This window comes from Pseudophryne corroboree, chromosome 1, assembly GCF_028390025.1.
Source record: "Pseudophryne corroboree isolate aPseCor3 chromosome 1, aPseCor3.hap2, whole genome shotgun sequence".
Lineage (NCBI taxonomy): Eukaryota > Metazoa > Chordata > Amphibia > Anura > Myobatrachidae > Pseudophryne > Pseudophryne corroboree.
In genome coordinates this window covers 431,140,263-431,166,199 of record NC_086444.1, presented here as the reverse complement: position 1 = coordinate 431,166,199, position 25,937 = coordinate 431,140,263, and the positions used below count along the sequence as shown (strand labels likewise).

At 44.9% G+C, this 25,937-nt stretch overlaps 2 pseudogenes; one reads left to right on the top strand and one right to left on the bottom strand.

The window, feature by feature from the left end:
* Positions 1 to 25,340: 25,340 nt before the first annotated feature.
* Positions 25,341 to 25,459, bottom strand: LOC134950300 (5S ribosomal RNA; annotated as a pseudogene).
* Positions 25,460 to 25,579: 120 nt separating this feature from the next.
* Positions 25,580 to 25,698, top strand: LOC134950289 (5S ribosomal RNA; annotated as a pseudogene).
* Positions 25,699 to 25,937: the final 239 nt, after the last annotated feature.

Genomic DNA, 25,937 nt, shown 5'->3' with positions numbered 1-25,937 from the left:
TATCAGAGTCATTGATCTGATAGCGCACGCACAGGCAAATGATGTTCCTCTTATGCTCCTCTCCACAGACGCAGAAAAGGCCTTTGATCGGGTGGACTGGGACTTTATGGAAGCGGTGCTCAGGCGCCTGGGGCTGGGGGAGGTTTTCTTGCAGAGGATTCTCTCATTGTATAGGGCTCCATCTGCTCGGGTTAGGGTGAACGGCGTCCTTTCCGAACCAATACCGATATCCAATGGCACGCGCCAAGGCTGCCCACTCTCACCTTTAATCTTTGTCCTATGTATGGAGGCCCTGGCCCGTGCGATCAGATGTAACCCTAACATTGTGGGCTTGCAGGTGGGCAAGATTGACCACCGCTTAGCCCTCTTCGCGGACGACCTATTGGCGGTCATAACGAACCCCTTGATTTCTCTACTCAGCCTTATGACAGAATTTACGCGATTCGGAAACCTATCAAATTTTAAAATTAACTATTCTAAGTCCACGGCAATGAATATTACGCTCCCACCTGCTACGGCTTCCCTTTTGGCGCAAGCATTTAAATTTACATGGCAGAAATCCCATATTACATACCTAGGGATTCAAATCCCCTCGAAACTCGATACCACAGTTGCTATTAACCACACCCCTCTCCTCCGCAAACTACGTCAGGAGATGGCGTACTGGCTCACGCAGAGGTTCTCATGGCTAGGCCGCATAAATATAGTGAAGATGAACATTCTTCCTAGGCTGTTATATCTCTTTCAAACCATCCCTCTGAAACTCTCTCCTAAGTTTTTAGCTGAAGAACACAAGGCGATAAGCCATTTCATCTGGGGGGGGCGGAAACCTAGGTTCAAGCATAGCCATTTATCTAGACTGAAGTCTCAGGGCGGACAACAATTACCTATGATTTCTACATATTATCATGCCACACTACTGCATAGGATTGTCGATTGGTCCCGCCCCATTCCATATAGGAAACAGTGGGTTGACTTGGAGGCTTCTTCCACTAACCTTAATTTACAGGCAGTGCCCTGGTCTCTTAAATTTAGCCGCTCATTCCATCCTACCGTGGGGCCCACTTTAGCTTTATGGCGGACATTTCGTTATAAAAAGGGTATCTCGTCTAGACGGACTTCCCTAATCCCTATTTTCGATAACCCGCTGTTCCCCCCGGGAGAATCCAATACGATTGCTTCGAGATGGGAGAGAGCGGGTGTGACACGGGTGGTCCACCTACTTGCACATGGCGGACTCAAAACGTTCTCCGAGATACAGGCAATGGGCGATATACCTGCTAAGGACCACTGGTTCTACCTCCAGGTGCGCCATTTCATTACCTCGCAGAAAGGAGCAATAGACCTTTATAAGGTTCTTGCTCCCTTTGAATCCATGTGCAATCAGGAGTCAGCCCCATCACATGTAGTGTCGGGTATTTACAAAATCTTACTGCAGGGCTGCTTCCCTGCTGTCCCTTCTTTCTGTGATGCCTGGGATAAAGACTTACAACATCGGGGAATTAAGATCCATTGGGATACACATTGCAAGGTTATGGCACAATGCTCCACTAGCCTGGAAGTTGTGGAAACACAATACAAATTATTGACGAGATGGTACAGGTGCCCCTCTCTTCTTCATAAATTTTACCCTTCAATCTCTCCTCGGTGCTGGCGATGTGGTAGGGATACTGGTACGTTGATCCATATTTGGTGGGATTGCCCGTCTATTGCCACCTTCTGGAACACAATTATTAAACTATCAACGGAGATTCTAGGGGGCCCAGTGTCAACGGGCCCGGACTTCTGGCTTCTCTCACACTCAAATATCCCCCTGTCTCACTACAAGAAGTCCCTCCTTAAACACTTAAATAACGCGGCAAGAGCGGTGCTCCCAGTACATTGGCGGTCTGTTAACCCGCCGACAATATGGAAATGGTTCCAGCGCATTGATTTCTATATGCATATGGAGGATGTTCACTCTGCCGCCTTGGATAAATACTCCGATTATTTAACCACTTGGCTTCGCTGGATAGAATTCAAGACCACTAAGACATATGCTGATCACGCACCCCTGAATACACACTGACGATGGAGCTTGCTAATACCTCTTCCGTGGTTTCAGACTGATTTATGTATGTGACCTAATACACTTCCCCCCCCTCCCCCTTTCTCCCCTTCTTTCCCTTGTCCACCCCCTTTTAATTGGTAATTGTTTCCGACTGTTTAATACCTCAAATACCATATGGCTACCATGTTAATGATTGATAGTGCTACGAAGCGCTTTCTTTTCCAGAAATCAGGTCCTCTGTTGTGCGATGTATAACGTAGGATGACATATTTATGTCTGTTAACCTCTTTTTTCTTCTTTTTCTCTGTTGTCATCCCTGTAACTACAATCACCAAGCTATGAGACTAATGTCTATGTTTCATTTTTGGACATATGTATTGTACTATATGGAAACTGTTTCAATTTACAAAATGAAAAATAAAGAATTTAAAAAAAAAAAAAGATGGCCCTGCATTTGCCAACCAGACATGGGACAATAATTGATTTCTTAATAATAAAGTTTGGATATGAGAAGCTATAACAGTACGTTTATCTCAGTCCCCTAATATACAGCACTAGGAAGATAAGATACATAATTGTTTCAAAGATGGAAGTCCTTGCTTCCATGTGAAATGATTAGCCAACATTTATAAATACTCCACAGCACTTTACACTTGGGGTCCATCATAGTAATATAACAACACTTTTACCAACAGACAATGTGGTAAGAGCCCTGCTCACAAGCTTAAAAACTGTAAGAAAGTAGGAGTTTAATAGATAAGTTTAAGTGGTCCAGCTATGGTTTAATGATAAGTTTAATGGTCCAGCTAGTGAACAACAGGAAATGAGTACGTGTGGTACTCTAATGAAGGATCAAAAGTTTTTGAATATTGAAGGAGAATGGTTAGCGTTAGTGCCTCACAGCACTGAGTTCATGGATTCGATAGCCACCATGGCCTTAGATCCAAGTTCTCTCTTCAGGCCAATGACCATGTTAATGAAGCAAATTTTGTACCTGGCCTTTCACTTTTTTGGAGTCTAAATTTTTTCCACAAGAACCAGAAGTGGAAATACCTCAGCCCAAAACCTTCTGAAAAAAAAAAAGAAATGTTCTAAGGATTTACAGAGATGAAGATAAATCTTACTGCCAACAAACATGACTTATTTTCTTAATCATTTTAAAGCAACTAGTATAGTGATTGGTAGTAAGTGGCAGCTGTGTGCAAATGGAGGTTAGTCCACAATACAGATTGACTTAACAAAGATTGTCAATACAGATTTACTTAACCATATGGTGACTTATGAACCAGGTAGAAAACAGGTAGCAGGATTACACAAGGCTAACAGTAGGTGTAGTTTATCTGGGTTGGGGCTGAAATGCCGGCAGTTGGGATGCCAGCTGTCAAAATACCAACCGCGGCATCCCAGTTGATAGAAACCCAACAGGGGTCCCCCTTCCTGCAGCCTAAACCTACCCCCCCTCCGCAGCCGAACTCTAACCCTCATGAGAAGTGCCTAACCCAATCCCCCCTCCCCGCAGCCTAAACATAACCCCCCTTCCTGCAGTCTAACCCTAACCCTCCCACTGCAGCCTAAACCTAAACCCCCACCATGCCCTGCAGTCCATCGATCGGGATCCTGGATGTCAGGATGCTGGTGCTGGCATTGTGATCCTATTCAGGAAGATGGTGCCTGCATTTTGATCTTTGTCGGGACCTGGCATTGGTATTCTGACAGCCGGGATCCCGACCGTAGAGAACCTGACCGGATCCCGGTTTTCTGGATTCCCAGTTGCAGCCAGGAGCATTTATTGGGTCTGCTGGGTGTTGTGGGATGTGAACTCATACTGTATGCATTTATATGCATGTAGCAGTATGATTAATATAGTAAGTGGTGGTGGTAAAGTGTAATATTGTGTCTCATGGTGCCTCTCCATATTTGGAGATACTGAGTGTCACGTCATATTGCTAACAGGATGGAAGAGAAAGACATGGTGGGGAGCCATGCATGCACAGAAGTTGCATGTTGGAGGTTGCGCCTCTGTGGAGAGCTGCTGGTTCCTAGTGTCTTGTGGCTGAAGTCTGAGGGGGAGATGTACTAAGCCTTGAAAAGTGATACATTTCACGGTGATAAAGTATCAGCCAATCAGTTCCTAACTGCCATGTCACAGGCTGGGTTTGAAAAATAACAGGAGCTGGTAGGCTGGTACTTTATCACAGTGAAATGTATCACTTTTCAAGGATTGACAGGCAGAGGCAATCACTTTTTCTGCGCCCCCCCCCGCAGAATGTGTGGGTGCATGCGCAGGACGGGTGCTGCGCATGCACCCGCGGGGCCATCGTAAAAAATTCCGGTTGGATTGCGATTTGCAATACAACCTGGGTTATCCCCACTGTTTGCAAACTCCTCGTTATACTGTCTATGGAGGTTTTCCTTTGTTGTTCCTCATAGAACTCCAGCTCTTTGGCTGATCACTTAAGTATGGCTTCAATGTCTGATACACTTCCAGCTGCAGAAATATCTAGCATCACAAGTTTTTGTGGTTTTACAATCTCATGCTTGTATTTAGCTGAAGTGGTCTAGTGAAACACTATGTCTTTTGACTTCAGAAGTTTTTTGCTTCTGATGTCCAATAATCTATAGCCTTTGCTCCTTTGGTAGTATCAAAGCTTGAAACATGAGATGAACTTGTCGTTTAGTTTGTATCTTCTTTCTGTAGGAATGTGGGCATATGTCTGATACCCAAATACAAAATGGTTAATACTTGGCCTTTTTCCTGACCATGCCTCCAATGGTGTCTTGTATTTGACTGCCACTGTGGTTGCTTGATTCTTGAGGTAATCAGCTGTTTGTATTGAATCTGTAAAGAATCTTTTGTCCGGACCTGCATCATTTAACATGGTTTATGCTCTTCCAAATATTGTTCTACTTTGTCTCTCACTTACACCATTTTGTTCTGGTGTGTGGCAATAGTTAATAGGTGCTGTATGCCATTCTTCTGGAGATTGATGACTAGATCTTTCTCCACCATTGTCAGTTCTTAGTACATCTTATATGTAACCAGACTCAACTTTGACACGATTAGGCTCTTGTGCTCTATTATATTGCCTGCAACTTTACTTTTGTTCCTCAGGAAGAAAACATGCATCATCCTTGTTGTATCATCAATGAGTCGTGTGAAGTATAGATTCCCACTCATGGATTTCACTACCAATGGTCCACTTACATCAGTATGTACTAATTCCAATGGTGCTCTAGATGCTGACATGGAAAAGTTGCAATGTGTTTGCTTGCCTTTCGCACTGGTCTTTATGAATTGTACACCAATATCCCCATCTCCATGCCATCTCCGCCTTCTCCGCTTCCTCTCTTCTTCTGCCTGTTTCCATCTTGCCCATCTACTCAATCTCTCACTCTCATCAGTCACTGTCCCTTCTGCCTTCAAGCATGCACTTGTCTTCCCTATTCTTAAAAAACTACCCTTGATCCAACCAATTTCTCCAACTACTAACCCATCTCTCTTCTCCCTTTTGCCTCCAAACTCCTTGAACGTATTGTCTACAACCGCCTCGCTGTCTTTCTTTCTTCCCACTCACTACTTGACCCTTTCCGGTCTGGTTTCTGTCCTCAGCACTTCACTGAATCTGCCCTCACGAAAGTCTGAAATGACTTCCTTACTGCTAAATCCAGGGGCCACTACTCTCTGCTTATTCTCCTTGACCTCTCTGCTACTTTTGACACTGTAGACCACCCTCTCCTCCTGCAAATCCTTTACTACCTTGGTTTGCATGATACTGCTCTCTCCTGGCTGTCCTCCTACCTTTCTGACCATTCCTTCTCTGTCTCCTCTCATGACTCCACCTCCCCCCCACTCCCTCTACCAGTAGGTGTCCCCCAAGGTTCTGTTCTTTGGCCTCTCCTTTTCTCTCTCTACACATCCTCATTAGGTGAGCTCATTAGCTCTTTTGACTTAAAATATCATCTCTATGCTGATGATACTCAAATCTACCTTTCCTCCCCTGACCTCTCCCCTGCTCTCCTCACTCGTATCTCCAACTGTATCTCCGCTATCTCCTCCTGGATGTCACAGCGCTCTCTTAAACTTAACATGTCTAAGACTGAACTGATCATCTTCCCTCCCTCCTGCATAACCTCACCTCCCACAATTTTATTATCCATTGATGGCACAACTATCTTCTCTAGCCCCCAAGTGCGATGTCTTGGAATAATCCTTGAACCCTCCCTCTCCATCAAACCACACATTCAGTACCTCTCACAAACCTGTCATTTCCATCTCAAAAATATCTCCAGGATCAGACCCTTTCTCACCCAGGACACTACTAAGACCCTCATCCACTCACTGGTCATCTCCAGATTGGACTACTGCAATCTACTCCTATCTGGCCTCCTTCAAAAATGCCTCTCTCCACTCCAATCTATCCTCAGTGCTACTGCCCGTCTCATCTTCCTCACCAAATGTACTACATCTACATCCCCTCTCTTGCAGGACCTTCACTGGCTACCCTTCCCATTCAGAATCCAATTCAAGCCTCTCATACTCACCTACAAAGCCCTCACCCACTCTTCTCCCTCTTACATCTCTGACCTTAACTCTCTTTACATTCCCACCCATCCTCTTCGCTCTGCTAATGCACGCCGTCTCTCCTGCCAACTGTTTACCTCCTCCCGCACCTACCTCCAAGATTTTGCACATGCTGCTCCCTACCTATGGAATGCTCTACCTCTACCCATCCGACTCTCAACCTCTCTACAAAATGTCAAACGGGCTCTCAAGACCCACTTCTTCACTAAACCCAGCCAACTCTCCTCCTAACCCTCTTGTCTATGCTCACTGTCTACCCCTTCTGTGTCACCCCGGTCTGTTATCCCCTCACCTTTTAGATTGTAAGCTCGCAAGAGCAGGGACTTCTTTTCTTATGTGCCTTTCCTTTTCTTACTTCACTATCTTATACTCCATACTCTTTGATGGCACCTAACCCCTGGGTTTTCTATACCTGTCCTATATTGTCTTGAACTGTAAGTGCTGTTTTCTTGTTTGCTCATTTGATTATGTACTGTGTAATGGGCGCTGTGGATCCCTTGTGGAGCCATACAAATAAAGGATAATAATAATAATAATAATAATAATAATAATAATAATAATAATAATAATAATAATAAATAATAATAATCTAGAAGCTTCTGTACATTATCCTACCATAGGTGGCCTATATTCTATGCCATACTTCCAAAGTCTGATTGGAGTAAGTAGCTGCCATTGCACAACACTCTTCACTGTCTCATATATGCACTTTTGGCACTGGGTTGCTGTTGCAATTCTAGTCCCTCCTTTATTGTACATCCTCTAGGGATTGGACTCTGTATCCTTTCTTCTCCAGTACACTAATGACAATCAGATTGGTTCCCATGTCAGACATGAATAGTGACTTTCAGCTATATTCAACACAGATTCATTTTTACTATCACACTTGTATAAAGAAGTACCACTTGGTTTACTCGCCCTGTACTCTGAGGCCTTATGTCCCAACTTATAACATTTGTTCTTTTGGCTTTTTAGGTTACTCAGAGATAGACATTATTTTATCTACATATTCATTATATTACGGCTTGCACTGAGCTTCATGCCATATGAAGTACTGTACACCTCAGGTTGTTCATCTCATTAGACCTTTGTCTTTGTAAGATGTCTGTAAAGCCACCTACATATCATGTACAGTTGTCTCCCGGTGAATAATGGCATATACATGCTGTTCTACAGCTAAGCCTATTGTCCCATTGCTCTTTCTACATCATCCAGGTTTGGATTATCACTCAGATCACTGGTAACTTTCCACAGCTTCTCCCACCTTAATTGCATCTTTATGGCTAATTTCCATGTGGTGTAATTCTCTGATCTCCCTAACTTTGCAAAGCTCATCATTATTACTTGTATGAATAAAGGTTTTTCTGTACTCAGATCCTCTTATTCCATGTTGCTGCACCTGTCTTGGTATCATGTTTCTTCACACACTACTGTCTGGGCATGCTAGAAGGCGAGGCATGTTAGCAGCCTGAGCACATACCTATTGGCAGACACTACAGGTGGCAGCAGTATGCAAATGTACGTTAGTCCACAATGCAGATTGGCTTAACTGCCGAAACCCAGGGGAATGGTGATTAAGCAGGTAGAAAACAGGACGCAGGATAACATAGGGTTAACAGCAGGTACAGGTTATCTGGATTCCCTGTTACAAACAGGAGCATTTGTAGAATTTCTGGGCATTGTGGTGCCCCAGGTATGTGCACTCACACTGTATGCAGTTACAGTGTAAGTATGTGGCAGGATACATTACATAATAAGTGGTAGAGGCCCAGTGTAAATTTGGGTTTCATGGGGCCCTTTTATAGTCAGTGATACTCAGGGTCAAGTTGGTATTGCTAACAAGATAGAGGAAAAAGACACGGTGGGGAGCCACACACTACAAAAGGTACATGTCAAAAGTCACACCTCCTTGGACAGTCACTGGGTCCTATGGCCCAATGGCTAGAGGTCAGGGAAACAGAGGCAGCACAGAGCTCACCTCTAATAATATTTAGGTCCAAAGTTCCCTGATGGGTCTTTCCAATGAATATGAAATGATAACCCAACTCTGTCCACACTGTTAAATTACAGACAATTTAATTCTGGTAAAAAAACCTAAAACTTGTTTTGTAGTGCTGCACAAGAGAGAGGGCTACCTGAACCTTAGACACCCCTTAAATGTTATCTAGATTTCAGAAAGCAGTTTTCTTCTGTGCATGGAAAAACATGTAAAGAGAGGTGCATGAGCTTCATTGTTAGGACTTCTGAAAATGGTGACATTCTGTATAGGCTGTTCACTGTGTACCATTAGAGGTACTCTACCCATGTTCTATTTGTGTTCTGCTACAGTGTCTATTGATTGTGACCTCTGGCTTGTTCTGATGATCTTCCAGATTTCTCTCATCAGACTGCATCTGTGACTCCTGTTTGTCTGATTATTCTCCATTACCTGCACTTAACCTACGTTCTTCTCAGTTTTACCATACTTTCACACTAGGTTCTCAGATAGGTCACAGTAAAGCCCAAACTCCCTTGTTAGAGGTACACCACCAGTGAGTTACACTACATGCTTCTATCCAAAGTAGTACCAATCTTAGTTTGTAGAACTCAATCCATGTTATCCCTGAGAGTTTGTGACAATATAGAAAATACATCTGGTCATATTTATCCTTGTCCAAGCATTGTCTCACCTCTTCAAAGGCCCATTTGATGGCCAAGAACTCTCTATTACCCACAATGAATATTAATTTTGAAATCATAAAAAAGCACAAGGTTGTAATTTCTTATACTGTATATACTAACTTTAGACAGAATGATCCTACTCCCATATCAGTGGCATCTACAGATGGGTCCATGTTTATCTTGACCTTTATTAGGATTAATTGAGACTGGGCAGTCGGACTTAATCCCCTGCTGTAATGACTTAATCCCCTGCTGTATTGTTCTCTGTATTGTATTGCAGCTGAGAACAATAGATGAAGGGTTTACGTTAATAAACCATGTTGTGCCTAGGCGCAGCAAACTAGCCAAGATAACCGTGGACCCATCTGTAGCTTCACTATAAAAGGCAAGTTAAATTAGGATGAAAAAGAAATGCTGTACAAAAAAATATTTTTCAATATCAAAAAGGTCCTGGAACCTTCTTAAGACCAATTTGAGGGACCTGTCTCTTTTTAGACATGGCAGTAAGAGGAGCAGTAATAATAGAGAATGAGCAAATAAACCCTCGGTAATAACTGGCAAAGCCCAGGAATCTTTGATGTGCTTTTAAATTCATGTAGATTACTCAATACTGAGTAACCTGGACCTTAGCTGCATCAGTGGAGAAACCTTGGACTAATATCTCATACCCAAATAATAGCCCTTATAAGTACTTTTTGCAGTCTTCCATTCATTGCCTTTGTAAATATTTATCAAGTTATAGACTCCGCTTGAATCAATTATGTTAAATATACTGGCTCCTTTTAAATGATCTTAGAACTAAGGAATCAATGGAAAATACTGTAGACTTCATTCTTCACAGCAGTTTTGTTTGTAGCCCAATAACAGATGTATGGACAAAGTCCTCCGTCTTTCTTTGACACAAAGAGAAGGTGAAAAGGACACTCTGATCATTTCTTTTTCGAGATTCTCAGTAATATAAATTTCCACTGCTTTTAACTCAAGAGTTGACAGCGCAAATAATTGACCTTCAGACAGCTTTACTCAAGGTACCAATTAAATTGCTTAGGAATATTGTTTATGCGGATGGGATATGAAATCCTGGTGGACGGGATGCCGGCTGTCAATATCCCAACAGTGGCATCCCACAGTGGGGCGAGCACATGGAGACCCCTTGCGGGCTCCCTGTGCTCTTCGCGCTTCTGGCACGCCACAGTTTCTATTCCCACTCTATAGGTGTCGTGGACACCGATAAGTGGTAAAAGCCCTGGCGAGGCTGTCGGCATTTTCAGCTGTCGGGATTCCGGCGCTGGGATATTAACTACATCCCGTTTATGCATCATCACACAAACGCAGAGTATTTTTTTATAAAGCACATACTGAAAACTTTTATACCTTTCACAGGTTCTGTATGAGTCTGATTAGTCTTATAGTCAGTTTCAAACAGTTCCTATACAATCTTTCCACCTGTCCAATCACTCATTGGATTGTGTTGAGACATCCAAAGGTATCCCATGATCACAGAATATCAAGTGGAGTAGATTATTTAAAATCTGAATGAAGACACAATTTAATAAGTATCGATTTTCGTTCATGTAACAACTCGCCCTAAATCGCCCCTAACCACTGGAACAAAAAGTGCACATTTACTAACAAGCAGTTTCAGTTGCTCTTTGTCTTAGGTGCGATTTTGTTGTTTTCCCTGCAGAAATCCCATCTCAGCTCTCAAAAAAAGTCACACAAGAATCGTACCTCAATGCACCTTCAACATGTGCATGTTTGATAAAAGCATGCACAGATCAGTAAGATCCGTGCATGCTTCTGTCTGTAAAAGTAAAGAAAGTGTTAAAAAATAAAATTATGTGGGGTTCACTCAAAAAAGCATAACCAGCACCGGGCTCTTTGAGCCGGTCCTGGTTGGAAAAATACAGGGGAAAAAATGACTGAGGTTCCGCTGTAGTTTAACAACCAGCACTGGGCTCTTGGACTGATCCTGGTTCCAAATATGTGGGGAAAAATATGTAGAAGTACGCAGTGTTTTTGAAACCAACACCGGGATAAACCAGCCAGAGAGGTAATGTCACAGCCAGGGGACACATTTATATTGGTCCCTAAAGCAATAGCATTAACCCACCAAACCATTTGCCCTTGCTGGGGCATCCTGGGGGAGTGGGGACCTCCACAGTAAAAGGATCAATTACCTCCAGGGCACCCAGGGCTAAATTCTGATGCTCTGCCCAGCACCCTTGTGCGGTGGTTGCAAAGTTTATAGCAATAAAGTGTAAAAATAAGAAATAATATTATCTTGTAGAGTAGAACTGCAGGTTCCAGCAAGCCTCCCCTGCATGTCTGTACTTGGAGAACTACAAGTACCAACATGCAGGGCATTAAAGGACCACTGGTACTTGTAGTCTCACTGTAAAAGAAATAAATCAATAAACACAGGACACACACACATTGTACAAAGTACAAAAGAAAAAAATAACTGGGTGACTATTTTCACTAGGAGACCTGGTCAGTCAATGAGCGCTGGGTTCCAGAGGAGCTCTGTTGCACATTGACTGTGTTTGGCTCCCATAGAGATGAATTGGTGTGAAAACACCATTCATTCCTATGATGGGAACAGCTTAATTATGCGGTTCACCTCAATTGACCTTGTGGTTAACCACATAATTGAGCGTGTTGATCTTTAGTAAATTAGAGATTAGAAAAATTGCGCACATCGGCCAAAATCTACCTTTAGTAAATCCCTCCCGATATACAGAGTGACAGGAGCAATCCTAAACTCTTCTGGGAGCAGATTTTTATCCATATGCACAATTGTGTGTCACCAGGGCCGGATTAACAATGGGGCGGATGGAGCTGCAGCTCCAGGCCCCTCGTAAAAAATAGGCCCACAGGATCATGCAGAGATTATTGTTGTAAGTACAGGGCAGCAGCCGTTCTGCCTTACTTACAACCTATTCAGGTGACTGCCGTCCCCATACTGTCAGTAAATTAATCCTGCGGCCCGCACCTGTCTAGTACTAGATGGTGGTGGGTTGGTTAACTGTTGGCCGACCCCGCCTCCAGGCCTCCCACAGTGCCCTCCCACAGCCAAATAATCCAGCCGGTGGCCGCACTACCTCCCCCCATCTCTCTCCGTTTCCCCGTCATTTAGTCCGTCCTGTTGTCGTGGTGCGACGTCATGAAGCTGAGACGGCACTGCCCTGTGTCTTGCCGCCGCCGAGGAGCGCATCCTTTAGCCAGCCTCGCAGGTTAGCCCAGCAACCCACCATCGCCAGCCACAAGTGTGTCACAGACACCGACAGAGGGGGCATATAAAGACTGCATCAGCGGCCGCCCGCAGCTCCGCCGCTATGCTACAGACAAGAGAAGTCACCCTGACTGTAGTGCTGGTGAGTCTTTCCTGGGTCCTGGCATCCTCCCTCACCACTGTGCCAGTCTGGTTCACAGTGTGTGTGTACAAACATCTATGTACGTGTATACCTGTGGTGTGTGTATGTACATATGTATATATGTATGTATGTGTGTATATATATATATATATATATATATAATGCTGTATGTAGTCTGGCACTCTATCTAAGAGTGTAAATGGCCCAGGTGCCTTCCGTCGAGACGAAGTGTATACCAATCAAAGAAGACAGCGGCACTCCAGGACTTTGAATGGTCAAATTTCGTGTATTTACAGCATCAAAAGATACAGCTCAAACCGACGTTTCGGGGCGCGTAGCCCATTTTTCAAGGTGTATGTGCTGTGCGGTGTAAAAATCTCCTCACGGTACTTAAGGTAAGATTTTTACACCGCACAGCACATACACCTTGAAAAAGGGGCTACGCGCCCCGAAACGTCGGTTTGAGCTGTATCTTTTGATGCTGTAAATACACGAAATTTGACCATTCAACGTCCTGGAGTGCCGCTGTCTTCTTTCATTGGTGTGTATATATATATATATATATATATATATTAGTTGTATCTGGACCGGCACTCCACAAGATTGTTAGTAAGGTGCTCCGGTGCCTCCAGTGTGGAATGAGGTAAAACCATGTAGAAAAAAGATCTGTGGCACTCGAAGTCTGCAGTACAAAAAAGTGTATTTAAAAGTAACACACCATTACCAACGTTTCGGGGCTGGCACGCCCCTTTGTCTGTTCACCTTGACAAAGGGGCGTGCCAGCCCCGAAACATTGGCTTTTAAATACACTTTTTTGTACTGCAAAGACTTTGAGTGCCGCAGATCTTTTTTCTACATGGTTTTATTATTTATATATATATATATATATAGAGATGAGCGCCGGAAATTTTTCGGGTTTTGTGTTTTGGTTTTGAGTTCGGTTCCGCGGCCGTGTTTTGGGTTCGACCGCGTTTTGGCAAAACCTAACCGAATTTTTTTTGTCGGATTCGGGTGTGTTTTGGATTCGGGTGTTTTTTTCCAAAAAACCTAAAAAACAGCTTAAATCATAGAATTTGGGGGTCATTTTGATCCCAAAGTATTATTAACCTCAAAAACCATCATTTCCACTCATTTTCAGTCTATTCTGAATACCTCACACCTCACAATATTATTTTTAGTCCTAAAATTTGCACCGAGGTCGCTGGATGACTAAGCTAAGCGACCCTAGTGGCCGACACAAACACCTGGCCCATCTAGGATTGGCACTGCAGTGTCACGCAGGATGTCCCTTCCAAAAAACCCTCCCCAAACAGCACATGACGCAAAGAAAAAAAGAGGCGCAATGAGGTAGCTGTGTGAGTAAGATAAGCGACCCTAGTGGCCGACACAAACACCGGGCCCATCTAGGAGTGTCACTGCAGTGTCACGCAGGATGTCCCTTCCAAAAAACCCTCCCCAAACAGCACATGACGCAAAGAAAAAAAGAGGCGCAATGAGGTAGCTGTGTGAGTAAGATAAGCGACCCTAGTGGCCGACACAAACACCGGGCCCATCTAGGAGTGTCACTGCAGTGTCACGCAGGATGTCCCTTCCAAAAAACCCTCCCCAAACAGCACATGACGCAAAGAAAAAAAGAGGCGCAATGAGGTAGCTGTGTGAGTAAGATAAGCGACCCTAGTGGCCGACACAAACACCGGGCCCATCTAGGAGTGGCACTGCAGTGTCACGCAGGATGTCCCTTCCAAAAAACCCTCCCCAAACAGCACATGACGCAAAGAAAAAAAGAGGCGCAATGAGGTAGCTGTGTGAGTAAGATAAGCGACCCTAGTGGCCGACACAAACACCGGGCCCATCTAGGAGTGGCACTGCAGTGTCACGCAGGATGTCCCTTCCAAAAAACCCTCCCCAAACAGCACATGACGCAAAGAAAAAAAGAGGCGCAATGAGGTAGCTGTGTGAGTAAGATAAGCGACCCTAGTGGCCGACACAAACACCGGGCCCATCTAGGAGTGTCACTGCAGTGTCACGCAGGATGTCCCTTCCAAAAAACCCTCCCCAAACAGCACATGACGCAAAGAAAAAAAGAGGCGCAATGAGGTAGCTGTGTGAGTAAGATAAGCGACCCTAGTGGCCGACACAAACACCGGGCCCATCTAGGAGTGTCACTGCAGTGTCACGCAGGATGTCCCTTCCAAAAAACCCTCCCCAAACAGCACATGACGCAAAGAAAAAAAGAGGCGCAATGAGTTAGCTGTGTGAGTAAGATAAGCGACCCTAGTGGCCGACACAAACACTGGGCCCATCTAGGAGTGTCACTGCAGTGTCACGCAGGATGTCCCTTCCAAAAAACCCTCCCCAAACAGCACATGACGCAAAGAAAAAAAGAGGCGCAATGAGGTAGCTGTGTGAGTAAGATAAGCGACCCTAGTGGCCGACACAAACACCGGGCCCATCTAGGAGTGTCACTGCAGTGTCACGCAGGATGTCCCTTCCAAAAAACCCTCCCCAAACAGCACATGACGCAAAGAAAAAAAGAGGCGCAATGAGGTAGCTGTGTGAGTAAGATAAGCGACCCTAGTGGCCGACACAAACACCTGGCCCATCTAGGAGTGGCACTGCAGTGTCACGCAGGATGTCCCTTCCAAAAAAACCTCCCCAAACAGCACATGACGCAAAGAAAAAAAGAGGCGCAATGAGGTAGCTGTGTGAGTAAGATAAGCGACCCTAGTGGCCGACACAAACACCGGGCCCATCTAGGAGTGTCACTGCAGTGTCACGCAGGATGTCCCTTCCAAAAAACCCTCCCCAAACAGCACATGACGCTAAGAAAAATTAAAGAAAAAAGAGGTGCAAGATGGAATTGTCCTTGGGCCCTCCCACCCACCCTTATGTTGTATAAACAGGACATGCACACTTTAACCAACCCATCATTTCAGTGACAGGGTCTGCCACACGACTGTGACTGATATGACGGGTTGGTTTGGACCCCCACCAAAAAAGAAGCAATTAATCTCTCCTTGCACAAACTGGCTCTACAGAGGCAAGATGTCCACCTCATCATCATCCTCCGATATATCACCGTGTACATCCCCCTCCTCACAGATTATCAATTCGTCCCCACTGGAATCCACCATCTCAGCTCCCTGTGTACTTTGTGGAGGCAATTGCTGCTGGTCAATGTCTCCGCGGAGGAATTGATTATAATTCATTTTAATGAACATCATCTTCTCCACATTTTCTGGATGTAACCTCGTACGCCGATTGCTGACAAGGTGAGCGGCGGCACTAAACACTCTTTCGGAGTACACACTTGTGGGAGGGCAACTTAGGTAGAATAAAGCCAGTTTGTGCAAGGGCCTCCAAATTGCCTCTTTTTCCTGCCAGTATAAGTACGGACTGTGTGACGTGCCTACTTGGATGCGGTCACTCATATAATCCTCCACCATTCTTTCAATGTTGAGAGAATCATATGCAGTGACAGTAGACGACATGTCCGTAATCGTTGTCAGGTCCTTCAGTCCGGACCAGATGTCAGCATCAGCAGTCGCTCCAGACTGCCCTGCATCACCGCCAGCAGGTGGGCTCGGAATTCTGAGCCTTTTCCTCGCACCCCCAGTTGCGGGAGAATGTGAAGGAGGAGATGTTGACAGGTCGTGTTCCGCTTGACTTGACAATTTTGTCACCAGCAGGTCTTTCAACCCCAGCAGACTTGTGTCTGCCGGAAAGAGAGATCCAAGGTAGGCTTTAAATCTAGGATCGAGCACGGTGGCCAAAATGTAGTGCTCTGATTTCAACAGATTGACCACCCGTGAATCCTTGTTAAGCGAATTAAGGGCTCCATCCACAAGTCCCACATGCCTAGCGGAATCGCTCCGTATTAGCTCCTCCTTCAATGTCTCCAGCTTCTTCTGCAAAAGCCTGATGAGGGGAATGACCTGACTCAGGCTGGCAGTGTCTGAACTGACTTCACGTGTGGCAAGTTCAAAGGGCATCAGAACCTTGCACAACGTTGAAATCATTCTCCACTGCGCTTGAGACAGGTGCATTCCACCTCCTATATCGTGCTCAATTGTATAGGCTTGAATGGCCTTTTGCTGCTCCTCCAACCTCTGAAGCATATAGAGGGTTGAATTCCACCTCGTTACCACTTCTTGCTTCAGATGATGGCAGGGCAGGTTCAGTAGTTTTTGGTGGTGCTCCAGTCTTCTGTACATGGTGCCTGTACGCCGAAAGTGTCCCGCAATTCTTCTGGCCACCGACAGCATCTCTTGCACGCCCCTGTCGTTTTTAAAAAAATTCTGCACCACCAAATTCAAGGTATGTGCAAAACATGGGACGTGCTGGAATTTGCCCATATTTAATGCACACACAATATTGCTGGCGTTGTCCGATGCCACAAATCCACAGGAGAGTCCAATTGGGGTAAGCCATACCGCGATGATCTTCCTCAGTTGCCGTAAGAGGTTTTCAGCTGTGTGCGTATTCTGGAAACCGGTGATACAAAGCGTAGCCTGCCTAGGAAAGAGTTGGCGTTTGCGAGATGCTGCTACTGGTGCCGCCGCTGCTGTTCTTGCGGCGGGAGTCCATACATCTACCCAGTGGGCTGTCACAGTCATATAGTCCTGACCCTGCCCTGCTCCACTTGTCCACATGTCCGTGGTTAAGTGGACATTGGGTACAACTGCATTTTTTAGGACACTGGTGAGTCTTTTTCTGACGTCCGTGTACATTCTCGGTATCGCCTGCCTAGAGAAGTGGAACCTAGATGGTATTTGGTAACAGGGGCACACTGCCTCAATAAATTGTCTAGTTCCCTGTGAACTAACGGCGGATACCGGACGCACGTCTAACACCAACATAGTTGTCAAGGCCTCAGTTATCCGCTTTGCAGCAGGATGACTGCTGTGATATTTCATCTTCCTCGCAAAGGACTGTTGAACAGTCAATTGCTTACTGGAAGTAGTACAAGTGGGCTTACGACTTCCCCTCTGGGATGACCATCGACTCCCAGCAGCAACAACAGCAGCGCCAGCAGCAGTAGGCGTTACACGCAAGGATGCATCGGAGGAATCCCAGGCAGGAGAGGACTCGTCAGAATTGCCAGTGACATGGCCTGCAGGACTATTGGCATTCCTGGGGAAGGAGGAAATTGACACTGAGGGAGTTGGTGGGGTGGTTTGCGTGAGCTTGGTTACAAGAGGAAGGGATTTACTGGTCAGTGGACTGCTTCCGCTGTCGCCCAAAGTTTTGAACTTGTCACTGACTTATTATGAATGCGCTGCAGGTGACGTATAAGGGAGGATGTTCCGAGGTGGTTAACGTCCTTACCCCTACTTATTACAGCTTGACAAAGGCAACACACGGCTTGACACCTGTTGTCCGCATTTCTGTTGAAATACTTCCACACCGAAGAGCTGATTTTTTTGGTATTTTCACCAGGCATGTCAGTGGCCATATTCCTCCCACGGACAACAGGTGTCTCCCCGGGTGCCTGACTTAAACAAACCACCTCACCATCAGAATCCTCCTGGTCAATTTCCTCCCCAGCGCCAGCAACACCCATATCCTCCTCATCCTGGTGTACTTCAACACTGACATCTTCAATCTGACTATCAGGAACTGGACTGCGGGTGCTCCTTCCAGCACTTGCAGGGGGCGTGCAAATGGTGGAAGGCGCATGCTCTTCACGTCCAGTGTTGGGAAGGTCAGGCATCGCAACCGACACAATTGGACTCTCCTTGTGGATTTGGGATTTCGAAGAACGCACAGTTCTTTGCGGTGCTTTTGCCAGCTTGAGTCTTTTCATTTTTCTAGCGAGAGGCTGAGTGCTTCCATCCTCATGTGAAGCTGAACCACTAGCCATGAACATAGGCCAGGGCCTCAGCCGTTCCTTGCCACTCCGTGTGGTAAATGGCATATTGGCAAGTTTACGCTTCTCCTCCGACAATTTTATTTTAGGTTTTGGAGTCCTTTTTTTACTGATATTTGGTGTTTTGGATTTGACATGCTCTGTACTATGACATTGGGCATCGGCCTTGGCAGACGACGTTGCTGGCATTTCATCGTCTCGGCCATGACTAGTGGCAGCAGCTTCAGCACGAGGTGGAAGTGGATCTTGATCTTTCCCTAATTTTGGAACCTCAACATTTTTGTTCTCCATATTTTAATAGGCACAACTAAAAGGCACCTCAGGTAAACAATGGAGATGGATGGATACTAGTATACAATTATGGATGGACTGCCGAGTGCCGACACAGAGGTAGCTACAGCCGTGGACTACCGTACTGTACTGTGTCTGCTGCTAATATAGACTGGTTGATAATGAGATGTAGTATGTATAAAGAAGAAAAAAAAAAAAACCACGGGTAGGTGGTATACAATTATGGATGGATTGCCGAGTGCCGACACAGAGGTAGCTACAGCCGTGGACTACCGTACTGTACTGTGTCTGCTGCTAATATAGACTGGATGATAATGAGATGTAGTATGTATAAAGAAGAAAGAAAAAAAAAACCACGGGTAGGACTAGGTGGTATACAATTATGGATGGACTGCCGAGTGCCGACACAGAGGTAGCTACAGCCGTGGACTACCGTACTGTACTGTGTCTGCTGCTAATATAGACTGGTTGATAATGAGATGTAGTATGTATAAAGAAGAAAGAAAAAAAAAACCACGGGTAGGTGGTTTACAATTATGGATGGACTGCCGAGTGCCGACACAGAGGTAGCTACAGCCGTGGACTACCGTACTGTACTGTGTCTGCTGCTAATATAGACTGGATGATAATGAGATGTAGTATGTATAAAGAAGAAAGAAAAAAAAACCACGGGTAGGTGGTATACAATTATGGATGGACTGCCGAGTGCCGACACAGAGGTAGCTACAGCCGTGGACTACCGTACTGTACTGTGTCTGCTGCTAATATAGACTGGATGATAATGAGATGTAGTATGTATAAAGAAGAAAAAAAAAAAAACCACGGGTAGGTGGTATACAATTATGGATGGACTGCCGAGTGCCGACACAGAGGTAGCTACAGCCATGGACTACCGTACTGTACTGTGTCTGCTGCTAATATAGACTGGTTGATAATGAGATGTAGTATGTATAAAGAAGAAAGAAAAAAAAAACCACGGGTAGGTGGTATACAATTATGGATGGACTGCCGAGTGCCGACACAGAGGTAGCTACAGCCGTGGACTACCGTACTGTACTGTGTCTGCTGCTAATATAGACTGGATGATAATGAGATGTAGTATGTATAAAGAAGAAAGAAAAAAAAACCATGGGTAGGTGGTATACAATTATGGATGGACTGCCGAGTGCCGACACAGAGGTAGCTACAGCCGTGGACTACCGTACTGTACTGTGTCTGCTGCTAATATAGACTGGATGATAATGAGATGTAGTATGTATAAAGAAGAAAGAAAAAAAAAACCACGGGTAGGTGGTATACAATTATGGATGGACTGCCGAGTGCCGACACAGAGGTAGCTACAGCCGTGGACTACCGTACTATACTGTGTCTGCTGCTAATATAGACTGGTTGATAATGCCGAGTGCCGACACAGAGATAGCTACAGCCGTGGACTACCGTACTGTACTGTGTCTGCTGCTAATATAGACTGGATGATAATGAGATGTAGTATGTATAAAGAAGAAAGAAAAAAAAAACCACGGGTAGGTGGTATACAATTATGGATGGACTGCCGAGTGCCGACACAGAGGTAGCTACAGCCGTGGACTACCGTACTGTACTGTGTCTGCTGCTAATATAGACTGGATGATAATGAGATGTAGTATGTATAAAGAAGAAAGAAAAAAAAACCACGGGTAGGTGGTATACAATTATGGATGGACTGCCGAGTGCCGACACAGAGGTAGCTACAGCCGTGGACTACCGTACTGTACTGTGTCTGCTGCTAATATAGACTGGATGATAATGAGATGTAGTATGTATAAAGAAGAAAGAAAAAAAAAACCACGGGTAGGTGGTATACAATTATGGATGGACTGCCGAGTGCCGACACAGAGGTAGCTACAGCCGTGAACTACCGTACTGTGTCTGCTGCTAGTATAGACTGGATGATAAATAATGATATAAAAAATATATATATATCACTACTGCAGCCGGACAGGTATATATTATATAATGACGGACCTGCTGGACACTGTCTGTCAGCAGAATGAGTTTTTTAATTTTTATAGAATAAAAAAACACCACACAAGTCACACGACGAGTGTACTTTTTCAGGCAGACATTCAATCACAATATACTATACTGGTGGTCAGTGTGGTCAGGTCACTGGTCACAGTGGTCAGTGGTCAGTCACACTGGCAGTGGCACTCTGGCAGCAAAAGTGTGCACTGTTTAATATGTACTCCTGGCTCCTGCTATAACCTATAACTGCTCCCCAGTCTCCCCCACAATTAAGCTGTGTGAGCACAGTCAGATATTATACATAGATGATGCAGCACACTGGGCTGAGCACAGATATGGTATGTGAGTGTGACTGAGTCACTGTGTATCGTTTTTTTCAGGCAGAGAACAAGAACAGAACGGATTATTAAATAATAATAAATTATAAAACTGCACTGGTGGGTCAGGTCACTGGTCATCAGTCACTAGTATAACTCCTCCTAAGCTCCAGTAAGTAAATGAAGTGTCTCACTCTCACTCTCCTATCTATTTTAATTTCTAAACGGAGAGGACGCCAGCCACGTCCTCTCCCTATCAATCTCAATGCACGTGTGAAAATGGCCGCGACGCGCGGCTCCTTATATAGAATCCGAGTTTCGCGATAGAATCCGAGCCTCGCGAGAATCCGACAGCGTGATGATGACGTTCAGGCGCGCTCGGGTTAACCGAGCAAGGCGGGAAGATCCGAGTCGCTCGGACCCGTGTAAAAAAACATGAAGTTCGGGCGGGTTCGGATTCAGAGAAACCGAACCCGCTCATCTCTAATATATATATAATATTTTATTTTTTATTTTTTTTAGGTGATGAGTGCCTTCTCCTCCACGAATTCGTAATGACTCTTGTATGTTTGGACTATTCGTATGTGCCTATTGAGAAGCACCCCACTTGTTGTATGAACTCTTTTTTTGTGAGTGCAGAATCCTCTCTCTCTCTCGTATGGATTTCTGTATATGCACAATTACAGTGTCTTTATTTGGTGATACATGGCACATGCAGATTAGGTATGTTTAGAGGGGGGTTTCAAGGGTGGTTGAGGGGTTGGAGCAGAGATATCAGTGTGCCAGGAGCTGAGATTTCTATTACCGTCCTTGACCCTCCCCTTTGTCATTGGCCATGCAATCTCCCAACAGCGGTGCAGACGTCAGGTGATGACACTGGTGCTGCTGTCTGACGGCTCAGCAATGATGGTACTTGGAGGCACAGCAGTGCAGAGGAGCATAAGAGAACATGGGAATACAGAGGCAACTTATCTATGGAGGGGGGGGGGTATATGAAAGATCAAGGAATAGAGGGCAGTGCATAATATATACAACATAGTGGGGGATAAGACAATACAAGACACACAGGATGTGGGGGAAGGGACAATACAAGAGACAGAAGGGGAGTGATCAAGCATAATACAAGACGTGGAGGGGATGTAAAACTTACAGATAGGGATGAGGAGCACAATATAGAAAACAGAAAAAATGGAGTGCACACTAAAGGACATACACATTGGAGGGAGAATATAGTGCATAATACACAACACAGGTGGGTGTTATGACAGCGCAATGTAGGACATACAGTATAAATGAGCAGACAGCACAATACAGGATACACCAATGAAGAGGACGAAAGGCAAACTACAAAATATACAGATAAAGGGGCACTCAATACAAAACATATAGAGGGAGGCTATTTAGAATGGAGGAACTGCAGCATATAACTCTAAATTTGCCATGGCCCCCCATTTCTGACAGCTGCTGCAGCTCCCATGTGGGTTTGCACATTTCCAGATTCAGCCTACTTCATCTCTCCAGCAATGGCCATCACACAGGCGCAGTAGCACCCAGGGGTCCCGATAGGGGAGTGAAGTGCCCACTGAACGCCAAACACATTGCAGGGAACTTACTCGTTTTGGAGCTCCGGTCCATGCGTGTGAATTTTTATATATTTTGGCCATGTATAATTTCTTATTGCTATGAATAGTGGTGATAAGAACTTACAATTACTGTGTCTAAAACCCAATAATGGAAAAATATGCCTACGTGACATTTTTCTTTTTTTGTCAAATTAGACTCGCATTACACTATTGCTATGGGAGTCATTCCGAGTTGATCGCTAGCTGCCGTTGTTCGCAGCACAGCGATCAGGCTAAAAATCGTCTTTTCTGTGCATGCGTATGGGCCGCAGTGCGTACGTGCGAAGTACTTTCACACAAAACTATGCAGTTTTACACAAGGTCGAGCGACTCTTTTCAGTCGCTGTGCTGATCGGTGAGTGATTGACAGGAAAGGGGCGTTTCTGGGAGGTAGCTATCCGTTTTCCGGGAGTGCGCTAAAAAGCGTGCCTGGGGAAACTGGGGAGTGGCTGGCCGAACGCAGGGCATGTATGTGACGTCAAAACAGGAACTAAATAGTCTGAAGTGATCGCAAGGTAGGAGTAGGTCTGGAGCTACTCAGAAACTGCATGAAAATTTTTTTGAGCAGTTCTGCTAACCTTTCGGTAGCACTTCTGCTAAGCTAATATACACTCCCAGAGGGCGGCGGCCTAGCGTTTGCACTGCTGCTAAAAGCAGCTAGCGAGCGATCAACTCTGAATGAGGGCCTATGTGTGAAGAGGGGAGAATTAAATGGGTTGAAGGTAGGAGCTAGCTGTGCTCTCCATGGTGCTAGCCTCACCCCACAATCCATGTAAAGACCACACCCCCACAGCATTGGTCACACCCCCTGCAGTGGCACACAATAGGCCTTTCAGAATTTTCAGCTCCAGGCCTTTGTGGGCCTTAATCTGGCACTGTGTGTCACCAATGGTATCTTAACTAACCAAATCTAGTAGCAACTACATGATCAATTAAGTTACCAGCATCCCCACTGTTCTCTAGGCTTTAAACTTAGAGTGCCCACGAAGAGGAATAATAGGGAGAATTGTACAAGGAAACCTCCCTGTCATGACAGGAGTTCTAGATTAATTAGGACATACTGTCTGCAACATGCAAATAATATAATATGCACTTTCTCCACACTTTTTAGTCAGAGACCATTCAGTCTTCCAAAGGCATGGGCGCATTAAGGGCAACAAAGGACTGAGGCTGACAATATTCAAGGGCCTATGGTGACAAGCGGTGTACACCCCCTACACTATCAGCTCCTATGTCACCCTAAATACATAAAGGTAGAAAAAATGCATAATTTAAACACTTACCGATTCATGGGCAACCATGTGGTTGCTGGTTATCATCATGCTGCTTAACTAGATAACTGCTGGTTATCATCATGCTGTCATGATTGTGGGCCTATTTTTATTTGGACGCCTAGAGCTGTAGTCCCACCCACCCCGTTGTTAATCTGGCCCTGCCCAAAGGCAGTATTTTCACCTACAGTCACACAAATATTTAAAAAAATCAGGCTATTACAATGAACAGTAAAGTTAGTCCAATAAGAGGACAAGAGGGGAGGATAGAGACAGTTTTGGAGGAATAATATGATTAAGACTAGATCTACTGGGTCAAAAGGGATGCAGTTACATTACCGACATTTGGGATCCTGACCGTCTCAAGACTGACAGTGAGATCCTGATGGTCAAAATTCAACCCAGAGGTAAGTGCTGGGGTTGGGGGTTAGGGTTTGGCACTAGGGGGATGGTTAGGGTTAGGCTGTGGGAGGGGGGGTTAGTGTTAGGCTGCGGGGAAGGGGGGCAGGGGGCAGTTAGGGTTATGCTGTGGTAGGGGGAGGTTAGGGTTAGGCTGTATAAGGGGTGGGTTAGGGTTAGGGGTAGGATTATGGATAGGTAGAATATACTTAATGGGATGTGTCGGGATTCTGGCTGTCGGGATGCCTCTGTCAGTCTCGATTGACGTTATTTTGTGCCCAACCTGGTCAAAAATTGTCTAATGGTGCTCATGCTCATTTCAATCTGGCTGATAGGCCTGACAGTCAAATGGCAAGATATCTGTCTGGTCGGGCTATGCATAGGTATATATACAAAGAGAAAAAGTATGACTCTTGTTTGGGCGCACTCTTATTTATTATCTTAAATGATGAACAGTAAGTGATGAGCCTACAGCTTTATAATGTCGTCTTAAGCTTGTACTCTTTTCCACACAAAAGAACTCAAAACAAGATACATTCAGCATGAGTAGCCATGATTATATAGCACGAGAAATATGTCTGGAAGAGAAACATTTTTTATTCCAAAATAATGTGTGAAATGTTCAGATCTTAATTATACCTGGATAATTGCATATTGGAAAGGTAGCTACATCTCAAGCTGCCTCCGTCTGCCAAAGATCTGTACAAACTTTGTTTGTATTAATGCGGCCCTAAATAGGATTGAATTCGTGAGTGGGAGAGTCCACACACTGTTTTACAATTCTAATAGTTTGCCTCTATCATTGATAGGTAGATCGTAACATTTAGAGATTAAAGGAGTAGTAGGATTAAGTATAAGTAGTGATACTGCTGTTGGCGTTATTACCATAGGGAAATCTTCCTACTTCACCGGGTATTCCCTAGCAGTCACCTGTCTAGGTACTGACCCAGCCCACCTCCGTTTAGCTTCCAAGATCGGACGAGATTGGGCGTGAACGTAGGGGTATGGTCGTAGAGAGAAACGGAAGGATTGATTCCTCCTCGGGAGAAAAAATATGATAAGACTGTAACTTCTCCCGAGGAGGAATCAATCCTTCCGTTTCGGTGCACTCTCATTGGCGATGTAGGGCAATTTCTCTCTACGACCATACCCCTACGTTCACGCCCAATCTCGTCCGATCTTGGAAGCTAAACGGAGGTGGGCTGGGTCAGTACCTAGACAGGTGACTGCTAGGGAATACCCGGTGAAGTAGGAAGATTTCCCTATGGTAATAACGCCAACAGCAGTATCACTACTTATACTTAATCCTACTACTCCTTTAATCTCTAAATGTTACGATTTACCTATCAATGATAGAGGCAAACTATTAGAATTGTAAAACAGTGTGTGGACTCTCCCACTCACGAATTCAATCCTATTTAGGGCCGCATTAATACAAACAAAGTTTGTACAGATCTTTGGCAGACGGAGGCAGCTTGAGATGTAGCTACCTTT